The following is a 12418-nucleotide window of genomic DNA, read 5'->3' as shown; positions in this document are numbered from 1 at the left end:
ACCTTAACCCTCTCCACCTGACCCACCTTAACCCCTTCTCTCATCCCTTAGATCTCTAACCATTTACCATTATCGTTCCTATACTTAAACGTTGTAGAAAATCACAGAGCCGTGTAAGTTGGATCTACTGCAAACACATGGCTTCCAATCTCAGCAAGGCATTTCAGTGTCCCCCAACCCATGTGCATCTACTCTATTCCTCTCATCCTCTACATACCCCTGGTGACCAAGCCATGTAAGTACTGTATCCTTAATAGCATGTGTGTTCCTTCTTTTCTCTCCCTCTTCTTGCAGTTGCTTTAGTTTAGGTCCTGGTCATCTCTTGCTCAGGCTATTTGCAATATTCTCCCATATAGCCCTCCACCTCCAGTTTCTCTCCCGCCTCATTCATTCTCTATGTAACAATAAAGGTGATCTATCTGAAAGTGATTTAGTCTTTACTACAGTCTCACGAGTTTGTATTTCTATTTTATTTTACTGAAAAAAAGGAGAAAGCTCAGAGAGGTCGAGTATATTTCTCTAGGTCCCCCAACTTGTAACAGTGAAGCCAAGGCTTGAGTTCACATTTGTGTGACTCAGGAGCCTATGCTCTCCCTGCCACACCCGTCCCCTGTGACACACGAGTGCTCAGACAAAAAGACTAGAGGCAGAGACACCAGAGCTGGGCAGCAGGTCTCAGGACCCCAGCTATGCTCAGGGATCTCAGCGCATCTTCAAGCTTCCAGGCACACCCTCTCTCCCCTCTGCTCTTGCGCACCAGCTGATTTCTCCAAAGAAGCCCCTGGTAATGACTCAGCTGGGAGCTGTCCTGCCCCACCTTCCAGACCTAGCGGGAGAGACTTCTAAGGTAGATAATATCTTTTAAAATGTAATTTACTTTAATGCACTGCTGTATTGTTACTAACATGTGCCCTATTGTGTGTGCCTCTGAGGCAGGTGATTATAGAAACCTTCCTAAAGAAAATGTCTAAACCCAGGCAACTGTTACTTTTCTGAATAAATGGGATGGGGTTTAAACCATCTGGCCAGGGGCTGGCATTTGTGGCTTCGGTGCCTGTAGTTTGGACCCCAGGCTTCCAAGAAAGTGTCAGGAAGCCAATCCCTAATCCTGCAGGAGTAGCGTGGAAGACCTTCTGTGTCAAGGATCCCTCTGTTTTCATGCTTTCTGCACCTGACAGCCTTGCCATGGTGGAACAAAGCTGCCAACATCTGCATGGGAATTTCTGTATGCATGTGGGCCGAATTTGTCATGTTATTAAAAGGACAGCTCAGAAGAAAACAAAAAAGAAGACAGGTAATAAGTATTCTTCAGGCTAAGTGACTAGGGAGTCTTGTAACAGATTGCTAGCATCTGGGGACAGTGGGTCAAGTCCCAACTCAACTCTCATCTGACTGCTATGCAGAGAAAATACTTAATATGCTTAGGTAGGAGCTCCACTTACTGTCTTCCAGTTTCTGACATTCATCTACCCTTCCCTTCCCTTCCCTCCCACGCCAAAGCTGTCACTGAGGGGTTCCACTGGGTTCCCTGCAGGGAGCCACCCTTCCTCCTCCTCTCTGTCACTCAAGCCTCACTTCAGTGTTCCTGCTCCAAAGGCGAGCATGTGACCCACCTCTGCCCTGTCACATTGGGTTGTAGCCCCATGTGCCTTTGAGATTTCTGAGGGCCACAAACCAAATCTTAAGGCAGCTTCCTCATTTTTTAATATGATCATGGGGGAAAATCAATCTACATATCTGATGTTAAGAAATTCTCTCGGTTGGGCACAGTGACTTGCGCCTGTAATCCCAGCACTTTGGGAGGCCGAGGTGGGCAGATCACTTGAGGCCAGGAGTTCGAGACCAGCCTGGCTAACAGGGTGAAATCCTGTCTCTACTAAAAATACAAAAGTTAGGTGAGCATGGTGGTACATGCCTGAGATCTCAGTTACTCAGGAGGCTGAGGTGGGAGAGTCACTCGAGCCAAGGACACAGATGTTACAGTGAGCTGAGATTGTGCCACTGCACTCCAGGATGGGCAACAGATCGAGACTCTGTCAAGAAAGAAAGAGAGAGAGAGACAGAAAGAAAGAAAAAGGGAGAGGGAAAGAGAGAGAGAGAAAGAGGAAAGAAAGAAGGAAAGAAAGAAGGAAAGAAAGAAGGAAAGAAAGAAAGAAGGAAAGAAAGAAAGAAAGAAAGAAAGAAAGAAAGAAAGAAAGAAAGAAAGAAAGAAAGAAACTTTCTCTTTGAGCCTGTTGGCTTGGAGAGGTCCTTCTGGGACATGGAAGTCAAGGGCCTTGGTGCTGTTGTGTGATGTGAGGCCTTTGGAATGTGTGTGTCTATGTGAAGTGACTAGTGCATTTAAGAAGTATTGTGTGAAAGAAAATAGTTTTACCAAAAAGACACATGCACATATGTTCATCATAGCACTTTACTATTTGTTATATTCACAATAGCAAAAGCATGGAATCAGCCAAGGTGCCCATTAATGGTGGATTGGATAAGGAAAATGTGGTACATATATAGCATGGAATATTATGCAGCCATAAAAAAGAATGAAATAATTTCCTTTGCAGCAACATGAATAAAGCTAGAGGCCATTACCCTAAGCAAATTAACACAGGGACAGAAAACCAAATATCTCATGTTCTCATTTACAAGTGGGAGTTAAACATTTGGTACTCATGGACATAAAGATGGCAGCAATAGAAACTGGGGACTACCAGAGTGGGGAGGAAGGGAGTGGGCAAGGGTTGAAAAACTATCAGGTACCATGCTCAGTACCTGCGTGACAGGATCATTTGCGCCGCAAACTTCAGCATCATGTAATATACCTAGGTAACAAACCTGCACATGTGCCCCTTGAATCTAAAATTAAAGTTGAAATTATAAAAAATAAAAAAATAAAATAAAAAAGTAGTAGATAGACAAGGGAAGTCCTTGCTTTCCTCAGGAGGGGCACACAGAGCAGAGAGAGCACTGGGCCTTGCCTGGGTCCTAGTCTCTACCTTGCTGGCCCTGATCTTCTGGGACTAGGGATTCAGAAGAAGAATATCATAGCCTTGGTGGAGGCCAGGGATTGTTTTGCTTTAGGTCCAGTGTGATATCCAGGATCTTCCCATCCATCATCATCCTTCAGTCTGTCTTTCTATCCATCTTTCTATCCATCTGGACTTACACCTTTTCCAAGTTAGTAAAAAAGGCCATCCTCAGGAAAGTCTGAACTTTGATGAAGGTTGTAAGGCTCTTTGGCCCACCCCCTCCAGCCTTGTCTCTGCTGACTGTTTTCTTCATGGTCTCCACCCTGTTGAAAAGGCCATGTTATCACCTCCCCAGTGAGGTACACGGTGACCAGCCACCTCACACTCCCCTCTACCTTGACCCCTCTACTGCGCCCATCTTCCACTGACTATGTCCAGGTCAATGTCCGTTTTCATCTGTGCTTTCTTAGCATCTTTAGCTTACCCCAGGAGGACACCTGTCACCCTCTAGGTAAGGCCATGAGTGTCATCTCAGATTAGACAGGTTTGTTCATGGTCCATGTCCCTGGGTTTTAGCAGTTAAAGAAAAAAAATACACAATGCTTGTCCAAAATGGCAAGAAATACTTTATTCAAGACTATTGCAACAGGGAAGAGAGAGTAAACTCAACTCTAAATGCAAAAGGGACGAGTGGGGGTTTATACCAACGACAGGGCGAGGAAGTAGATGGAAAATCACTAAGAGGAACTTGCTTAGGTATCCAGAGTATGGGGAAGAGGAACTTGATATCTAGGCGGGGGGATTCTCAGTAAACTGGCTCAGCAGGATTCTTTGCTAAAACTTTGCTAAAGTTGGCCAAGGATGGGGGCTCATCGGAGTAATGAGTAATGAATAATGTTTGGTCGAGGAGGAAGTCCTTGTCATAGATGGGGCAGGAAGCTGGTGCTGTGCCTGAGGCCAGCCCTCGGCCTCCATCATGGGGCCATCCAGGTGGCTGGAACCTCCTGCACAATCCGGCTCAGTGGGTCTCCCTAAAAATAGCAGCCTCTGCCCATGCAGAAGCCTCACACACAGATCCATGTTGGTTGTGGGTACCACATCTGCTCTGGGGTGAATATATTTATTTTTCTTCATTCATCATTTGAGCCTGTCTTCATGGCCAACCTACTCCTGTCAGAGCTCTGCATTCAGGCAGGGTTGGGGGAGTCAGACAGCCCTTATCGAGCCATTCTGCAAGTCTAGGCTTCCTTCCTTTTTTTTTTTTTTTTTTTTTTTTTGAGACGGAGTCTCCCTCTGTCGCCCAGGCTGGAGTGCAGTGGCCTGATCTCAGCTCACTGCAAGCTCCGCCTCCCGGGTTCACGCCATTCTCCTGCCTCAGCCTCCCGAGTAGCTGGGACTACAGGCGCCCACCACCTCGCCCGGCTAGTTTTTTGTAGTTTTAGTAGAGACGGGGTTTCACTGTGTTCACCAGGATGGTCTCGATCTCCTGACCTCGTGATCCACCCGTCTCGGCCTCCCAAAGTGCTGGGATTACAGGCTTGAGCCACCGCGCCCGGCCTAGGCTTCCTTCCTAATGGGGAATGGTGTGAAAGTGGGAAATCCAAAGGAAGTATTTTGGGAAGGGTTGTGGAGAGAGAGGCAGACAAAACTACTCCCCATGGCCTGTATGCTCAGTGGGGAATGTGCTGTCTCATTACACGTTTCCTAGGCCTTGGAGCTTATCTCTTCTGTCCAGGTGGGATTTCAAAGCCTGCTGGAGAATGGAATCCTGGGACAGCGGCAGGAACATGCCATATGTTTTTATGGCAGAGTCATCCTTGGAATTTTAATTACCTTCTCATCATCACACTATTATATATTTACCTATCCTAATGATGAGATTACACATTCAATTAGTATGTAATTACTAGTTCTATTACTTAAAGAAAAATACTTGGGGATAATTACACAATTATGAAATACAATTAGAAAATGACATATTAAATTTAGAAAAGCTTTTGAAACACTCCTCCAACCCTCCCACCCCACCCTCCTGTACAAAAGATTTCTTGTATTTATTCTCTCTCGTCTTTCTCCTCTTCAAGTACAAGTGCAGCCCAGTCTGGTCCAGTGTGATTAAGGGGTGGGTATTTTCCTGGAGAGCACAGGACATTGACATTGTATCTTAGAGATGCAATGGCCTCTTGCAGATTTAGGGGCAGCTCAACTTTGGAGACTCTGCCTGAGGTTCTGGAACCACAGGGCATTTTTGCAGGCCCTAGGTGGTAGCTGTTCAACCTTCCCTGCTACCCCATCTGCTGGGAGTCCAGAAAGGGAGGGAGCAGGGCGGGGCTGGCAATTCCAGGGGCTGAATGTTACAGGCTGGGCTCTCAAGAGGCCCCAGAGGCAGGCACGTTATCAGAGGCTGTCTAGCACATGGCTACAGTGGTTTCACCATTTTGGTAACAATTTCACATTTCCCAGCTCCTTTAATCCTCAACACCATCTAATGAGAGGGGAGATGGTTAAGTGTTCTTGTTCCCCTTCTTGGAACTTCCTCTTCCTTTAATCTCTGTCTCCAATCTGGTTTTTGTCTTTAGTTCTCTGATTACCCATCTTGATCTTCTTTGTGGCTTCTTTTTATCCTTGGCTTACAGATTGTTTTATTGCTCTCCAGAGTTCTATCCTCTTCTGTTTTTTGTTTGTTTGTTTTCTCTCTCTCAGGCAGTTCAAATGGGATGGAGGGGCTCTCCCAGGCTTCACCACTGCTGTGTATGGCATATGATTACGGGCTGAAGTAAGGCACTCTGCTGCCAGGCTTGAGCCGTAAGGCTCCCCTCTCACTGCTTCCCTCTCTCTTGGCCCATGTGCAGGCTGTATGTTGCTGTCCAGGACAACCTTTGAAATGGCTTCGAAGCAGACAGGGACCCTGCCATCTCTGGAGCAGAGTGCTCATTGTCACTCACCTTGCCACTGTTTAGAGTGTATCTGTGTAAGGAAAACTTCATTGTATTAAATCACGAAATATTCTTACATTTACCTGATACAGCAGCCCCTCATAAATGAAAACAGCCTTACTGGTAGGAACTACATTCTGGACCATAAGATTTGAATTGGTAGTGTTTTTGTGCTTTCCTCTGGCAGGTCCAAATAGGAAGCCAACTTATATCCAGAAGGTGGTAAAGCTGGTTAGTCTAGTGGACGTCATGGTGGCCTCCCTGACATCCACTTCCCCTTCACCTGGTGATTATTGCAGTTTTGCCCAAGCCTTGCCCACACAGCCCCTGTAATTGAGGGACTGCTGCCACCCTTGGCTCTGAGGTTGGGCCTAAAGGGCCTAAGAGTAACCGCACTCCCTTGGCTTTTGGAATCCAGGCCAGTGTGAATTGGTCCTGGCCTCAGAACTAGTTCAGGAAAAGCTATGACCCAATTTGGTCCTAATGAGACAAGAGGCCAAAGAGACTTCTTCACTCTTAAGGGAGCCATAGAAACTATGTTGCAGATGAGTCCGGAATTCTGAAAACAGAAAGCAAAGATCCAGATCCTGTCCAAGCAGAAAGCATGGGGAACACGCCCTGACCCTCAGACTCAAGTACCCTGGTCCCTGGAGAGGTGCATTCCTACTGGGACTTATTCACTTCCTCTGCTTGCTGTGCTTCCAGGCTCACTGAGCGTACCACCCTAGCATGCTTTTGGCTGCAATGACCAGAAAATCTGACCCAACTCAACTGCAAACAATAACAGGAATTTATTTGATTGTATAACCACAAAAGGCCAGGATTGGAACATGGTTTAGACTTGGCCCTGGCTTGGTTTATTTGAGATGCTCTCAGCCTATTGTCTCTTCTTTAGGCTGCTGTTAAGATAGCTGCAGCAATGCCAACCTCCTTGCCAAAGACTAGGTCCACAGACAGGAGGTTACAGCAAGCCATGCTGATGGACAGTTTAAGCCTTCTCAAATTCCTTAGGCACAGACATCTCATTTTACTCCCACAATGAGCTCCTCACATCCATTGTGTCTGCATAATACTATTTAGTTCTTAGGGGGGTGACTGTGTTTTTCGATTTTTAAGTTCTTGGGTAGAATGAGCATCTTGCTGTTGCTTCCATGCATGGCCAACACAGGTTAGATTCTCACTCTGACTGATCTCATCCTCTCCCATGGCTTAAGCTATATCACTTGTTCATTGATGACCCTAGACCTACAACACCAGGGTGGACTCCTTCCCAGGCTCTTTCCAGTCTGCTCTGGTTCAACAGCTATTGGACAGCTTCCTGTGCACACTGAGCAAAAACTTCAAACACAGAGTGTCCAGACGGGGGACTTCTCATTTGCTCTCATGCCAGCATTTTCTAACTTGGTTAGTGGGGCTTCTGTTTATCCAGTCACACAAGCTTAAGTCCTTGACATCATCTTTGCCTCTTTCCTTGTTTTTCCCAACATGTTTAGTAGCTTACAAAGTTCTCTGATGACATTTCCTAAATACATTTCTAATCTGTCTCCTCTTCAAGGTCTCAGTGGTCATAATCTAAGCTCAACCTTTTCTTATATTTTACCTGGATTATGGAAATAGTTTCCTAGCTTGTCTCTCTGCCTCCAATCTTGCTTTTCTCGATGCCATTTTGCTGAAAATCCATAAGATCGGCCTTCCAATGATACAAATATTCTTTCTTTGGCTTACAATCCCTTCACTGGCTCTGCATTTCTGCTAGAGAATAAGATCCAAATTCCTTAGTCTGGCATTCAAAGTTGTTCACATCTGGCCGTGGCTCCAATCTCTTCTTCCACCACGATGTCCCTGGCACTCTACTTCCCAGCCATACTGAGTCAGTCACTCTTCTCTGAGTACATGCTACTGCATCAAGACTACCGACTTTTCTGCACGCTCAACTTCCTGCCTAAGAGATTCTTTCTCCACTCTCTTTAACTCATGTCCTTCTCTGAAGTCTTTAAGCCTTTATAAATGGGTCAGTGCATATTTTTTACCTCCTCAGTGCACCCTCCCTCACCCTTCCTCTTGCAGTGAGCAACTTCTTATTCCACTCCCCACCACCACACAATGATACATACCTTCCATAGCACTCACCTCACTCCTATTGCCATTATTTGCTTATATGTCTGTTTCCTACACTGGACAGTAAATACCTTTCAGTCATTCTATCAGCTTGTATTTATGAAACACCTAGCATGTGCCAGACACGGTGTGGGTGCTGGGGACAAAGAGATAAACCATAATAGTTAACACTCATATGCTACTTACTACATGCTAGGCACTACCCAAAGGTCTTTGCACACATTAACTTAAAGGGCAATTATTTGTGGGGAGTCTTGAGATAATGTTACCTGTGTTAACCACATATGGGTGCAAGAGTAAGGTGCCCATTCTTTTCATAAGAACTTGAAAATAAGGGAAATATAGTCACACTTTTAAGAATTAAATATAATATACAGACACAATTATGTTTGCAATCTAGTTGGTGGGAGAGGCAGGGCTTGAATTCGGGTCTTTAGATTCTAAATCTTATATCCTTTCTGCTATGTAACACCTGTTTCACTCAACCTCCTTCCAGTTTCCTCACCTGTCACAAGGTAGTAGTAATGATACTTTGCTTTTTTATCTCATTTGGTTTGTGAAGAAGATCCAATATGATGGTGATAAAGCTTGCAAACTATAAAAGCTCTGTACAAATGAGAATTATCTATACACGAATCTATACATCTTTACATACATTTATACATGCATCTAGGGAGCCCTATTTAACATCTATTTTTGCCTGAAATAAGACATCTCTTAACATCACCAGCCTCTAGTGTTCTGAATTGCACAAGAAAATGCTATTCCCCCATGGGGTGGAGAGTCTTCGGTCATTGTCTGATTCCTCTTGTCACTTGAGGCTTAGATCATTTATAATTAAGTGGGTCATTTGGACCTGCCTTCCTTGGAAGAGTTTTGGTCTCCTCTTTACTCTCTCACCATTGTACGCACCTCCAAGCCCTTCCATCTCTTCTTCAGGCAAAATGATGCCAAATACCCCATTTCTGAGTCTTTCCATGGGAGCAGAAAGAGGAGCTGAGACCTGCTGGAGGTTGACCAGAAAGCCGTTCCTAGGGCTTCACCTACAGCTGTTTCCTCCTGACTTCCACTCACACTCTCAGCCCTGGGGCAGAAAACTCTTTAGGCTCAAAGGGAGAACCCTGCCTTCCCCAGGTGGCAGACCGAGGCAGGAGGCAGGTCTGCTGGGTTCCTTGTCCCTGTAGGAAAGGCATCAACTTCAGTGACAGCCCCGTAGTCTGGGGGCCACTGCACCCCATAAAGGCTCCCAGAGCAACCCAACTGAGGGCAGAGAGATGGGCTTATCTCTTGGGATTGGCAGAGGGTGGGGTGGAGGGGGTGTAGCTGTATAGAGAGGGGCTCTTCTCGTGTTTTACAAACGCAGACTCAGGCTCATCTGATGCAGTTCAGTTGGCTGGAAAATGATGGAGATTTTAACAAGCTCGGCCTGGGGGCAGCAAAGAGGGAGCCCAGGCTGTGTGTAGCATCGCCCCTTTCCTCCAGGGCAGGCTGGGGGGCCAGATCTTTCCCTGGCTTTGGAGGAGCAGAGGACATATTTTCGGCTGTGGATTCTAGACAACTTCTGACCCTGTGGTCTTAGGCTGGCTTCCCATAGTGACCCTCAGAGTTATTAAGGGAGTTCTTCCATCTTCCATTTTCTACCTTCAGGTTTTCATTTTCTTAAAGTTTTATTTTTTAACAATTACCATGACAGCAGTTCTGAGTGTCAAAGACAACAAAGAGTCCGAGGGCACGGTGCTCCTTGGAAGAGAAATCATCCTAAATTGCAGATCCAATCCCATCATTTGCTCCTCTCCTCCTCCTCCCGCGCTGCGGACTCTCCAGATACCTTTAGGAGATGTCCAAACTCTTTATGGTGCCTGCAATCCAGCACCCAGCTATGGCCTCCTTTTCCAGTCTCTTCACTCTCTAGCCCTCCCTCCTGTCCTCTGTTCCAGCTAAACAGAACTTCTTTCAATGGCATAGAATATGGCAGAGTTTGTCCCTCCTAGTGTGTAAGGCAAGCTGCCTGGACACCTATTCCTTCATCCGATCCCCTGGCCAGATCTTCTTGCTTCTGTTCAGATATGACTTTCTCCAGGAACCGCCTCCTGCCTTGGGCTTCGGGTCTTCCCCACTCTCTGTGCATGCTCAACACCTCGACTTGAGTGTGGCTGAGAAAACTTACCAGGTGTTGTAAGATGACAAATTTGCTTATTTATTTCCCCATCAAAACAGTTCCAGTAGGACAGGGGCTGCTGAAACACTTGATGCCTATTATTAAATACTGAATGAATGGAAACCTGTTCACTTTGGAGCTATCTGGGCTTTTGGGGGAGCCACAAGGTGGTGACTACTAACATCTGTACTTTCTATTGGGGTGGTGCTTAGATTTCACCCCTGTTTCCTCTGACATTCAACTCCTATAATTGCTTTGCACACACAAAGTCACCGTGCTGTTGGAGGGAACTCCAGCCTCTTCAGGGGCCTTTGGAAGCTCTGAAATGGAGCCTTTTTTTTTTTTTTTTTTTTTTTTTTTTGTCTCTCAGTATTTGTTCAAGCAAGGCACCCTGGGGAGGGCACTGCTTCTAGGCTTCAGAATAATGGCTTGCAGAGACTCCCTAGGGCAAGCTTCAAAGAGAACAACTCACTTGACTTTTTTCCTACCTGATGTTTTTCTGCTTCCTAGCCGTTGATGAAACCTTTCCAGTTCTGCTGTGAGATCTGTAGGGAGAGTAGTCCTGTGGCTACCCAAAGGTTATCCCATTGGCCGAGCTTCTGAGCAGGGAGGGGGTGGGCTGAGAGGACACAGGACTGGCTCTGTAGCTCACAGACCTTCTGCTGGGATGGGGGTGGTAGCAGGTGTGGGGATGAAACAGCCGCTACCCTTAGCAAGTTTGGGAAATTTTATTTTATTAACACTGTTGACATTATGGTGCAGACCAAGATGAGAGGCCATTGTGGAAATTTTAAAGTCAGACCCTGAAGGAGGTAGGACGGTAGGCATAGGGTGGCAGCTACTTGAAGCAACTGATCCCCTGAAACTCATGGTGCTGGCCTCCCCAACTCGTGTTCCTTAGGATGTTAAAGTGGTTAACTTTTAGCCCTAGGCCCTTACAGGCTGCAAGATTACCATTTGCTTGCGTTTGAACTGAAAAGTCTAGTGTTGAGCTTGAATTCTGGTGGAAAAACTACTGAACATATAAAGATTTGTTTGCTTACTTTCTTTTCTTTTCTTTTTCTTTCTTTTCTTTTTCTTTTTTTTTTTTTTGAGACTGGAATACGGTGGCATGATCTTGGCTCACTGCAACCTCTGCCTCCCGGGTTCAAGTGATTCTCCTGCCTCAGCCTCCCAAGTAGCTTGGATTACAGGCGCCCACCACCACACCTGGCTGGTTTTTGTACTTTTAGTAGAGATGAGGTTTCACTATGTTGGCCAGGCTGGTCTCGAACTCTTGACCTCAGGTGATCCACCTGCCTCGGCCTCCCAGAGTATTTGGGATTACAGTCATGAGCACCCATCCTGTTTGCTTTTTTTTTTTTTTTTTTAATCAAGAAAGGACTTTATTATGGCATGATGTGACTTCTGTATATATAATCAGTGTCTTCAAATGCCAAATATAAACTGTAGTGGTAATGGCTGCCAATTTGCTGTCCATCTCTGTCTTTTTCGTTTGGCGTGCACATGTTTTATCAAGAGTGACTGGTATTTTTTTTGTTGTTGGGAACCATCTGTCACCTCTAACAGGAAAGGCATAAAAACCCTACAGCAAATTCTTCCTTCTAATAATCACTTTCTGGTGATAGTGGGATGTGTGAATTCCAAATGTTGATATTTAGAGCCAAGTATTTGTTGTGCTTTGCTAGGAATGTCCTCTATGTATCTTTATTAAATAATAATAAAGTTAATTACTGGTGAGGAAACAAGAGATGAGTAAAGGAATAGAGAATTCTGCTCTGTCTCCTTCAGGGGAGAGAAAAGAGCTCTGGGCCTGGGAATTAGAATTGGGGAGTTCTGACTGGAGGCAGAGATCTGCAAGAGGTAGTGAAGACTTGGTTTAAGGGATGAATAAGATCAGCTTTAGAGAGAGCCCTCTGGAGGAAGGAGAAGAGGGCAAACCAGGCCTAGACTGGGAGAAGAAGATGCAATGATTTTCTAAGCAGGGAAATAAGGACAAGATGGAGATCTTAGAGATGCGGTTCCCTGGCTCAACAACCTTAATGCTATGGCTAGGATATTAGAGACCTTCAAGACTGGCCGGCCGGCCTTCCTTCCTTCCTTCCTTCCTTCCTTCCTTCCTTCCTTCCTTCCTTCCTTCCTTCCTTCCTTCTTTCTTCCCTCCTTCCCTCCTTCCCTCCTTCCCTCCTTCCCTCCTTCCCTCCTTCTCTCCCTCCTCCCCACCTCTCTCTTTCTTTTTTCTTTTT

At 45.7% G+C, this 12418-nt stretch overlaps 1 protein-coding gene and 1 long non-coding RNA gene across 2 annotated transcripts in view; one reads left to right on the top strand and one right to left on the bottom strand.

The window, feature by feature from the left end:
- Positions 1–12418, bottom strand: part of REXO2 (RNA exonuclease 2) — a 1032599-nt gene that overhangs the window by 815797 nt on the left and 204384 nt on the right. The window lies entirely within an intron of this gene.
- LOC126935936 (uncharacterized) overlaps positions 678–12418 on the top strand; it is a 51575-nt gene continuing 39834 nt past the window's right edge. The window contains exon 1 of the long non-coding RNA XR_007719346.1: positions 678–847. This is a non-coding gene — a long non-coding RNA (uncharacterized LOC126935936). The remainder of the gene's footprint in view (positions 848–12418) is intronic.

The sequence above is a fragment of the Macaca thibetana genome, chromosome 14, assembly GCF_024542745.1.
Source record: "Macaca thibetana thibetana isolate TM-01 chromosome 14, ASM2454274v1, whole genome shotgun sequence".
NCBI lineage: Eukaryota > Metazoa > Chordata > Mammalia > Primates > Cercopithecidae > Macaca > Macaca thibetana.
This window is presented reverse-complemented; position numbering and strand designations above follow the sequence as displayed.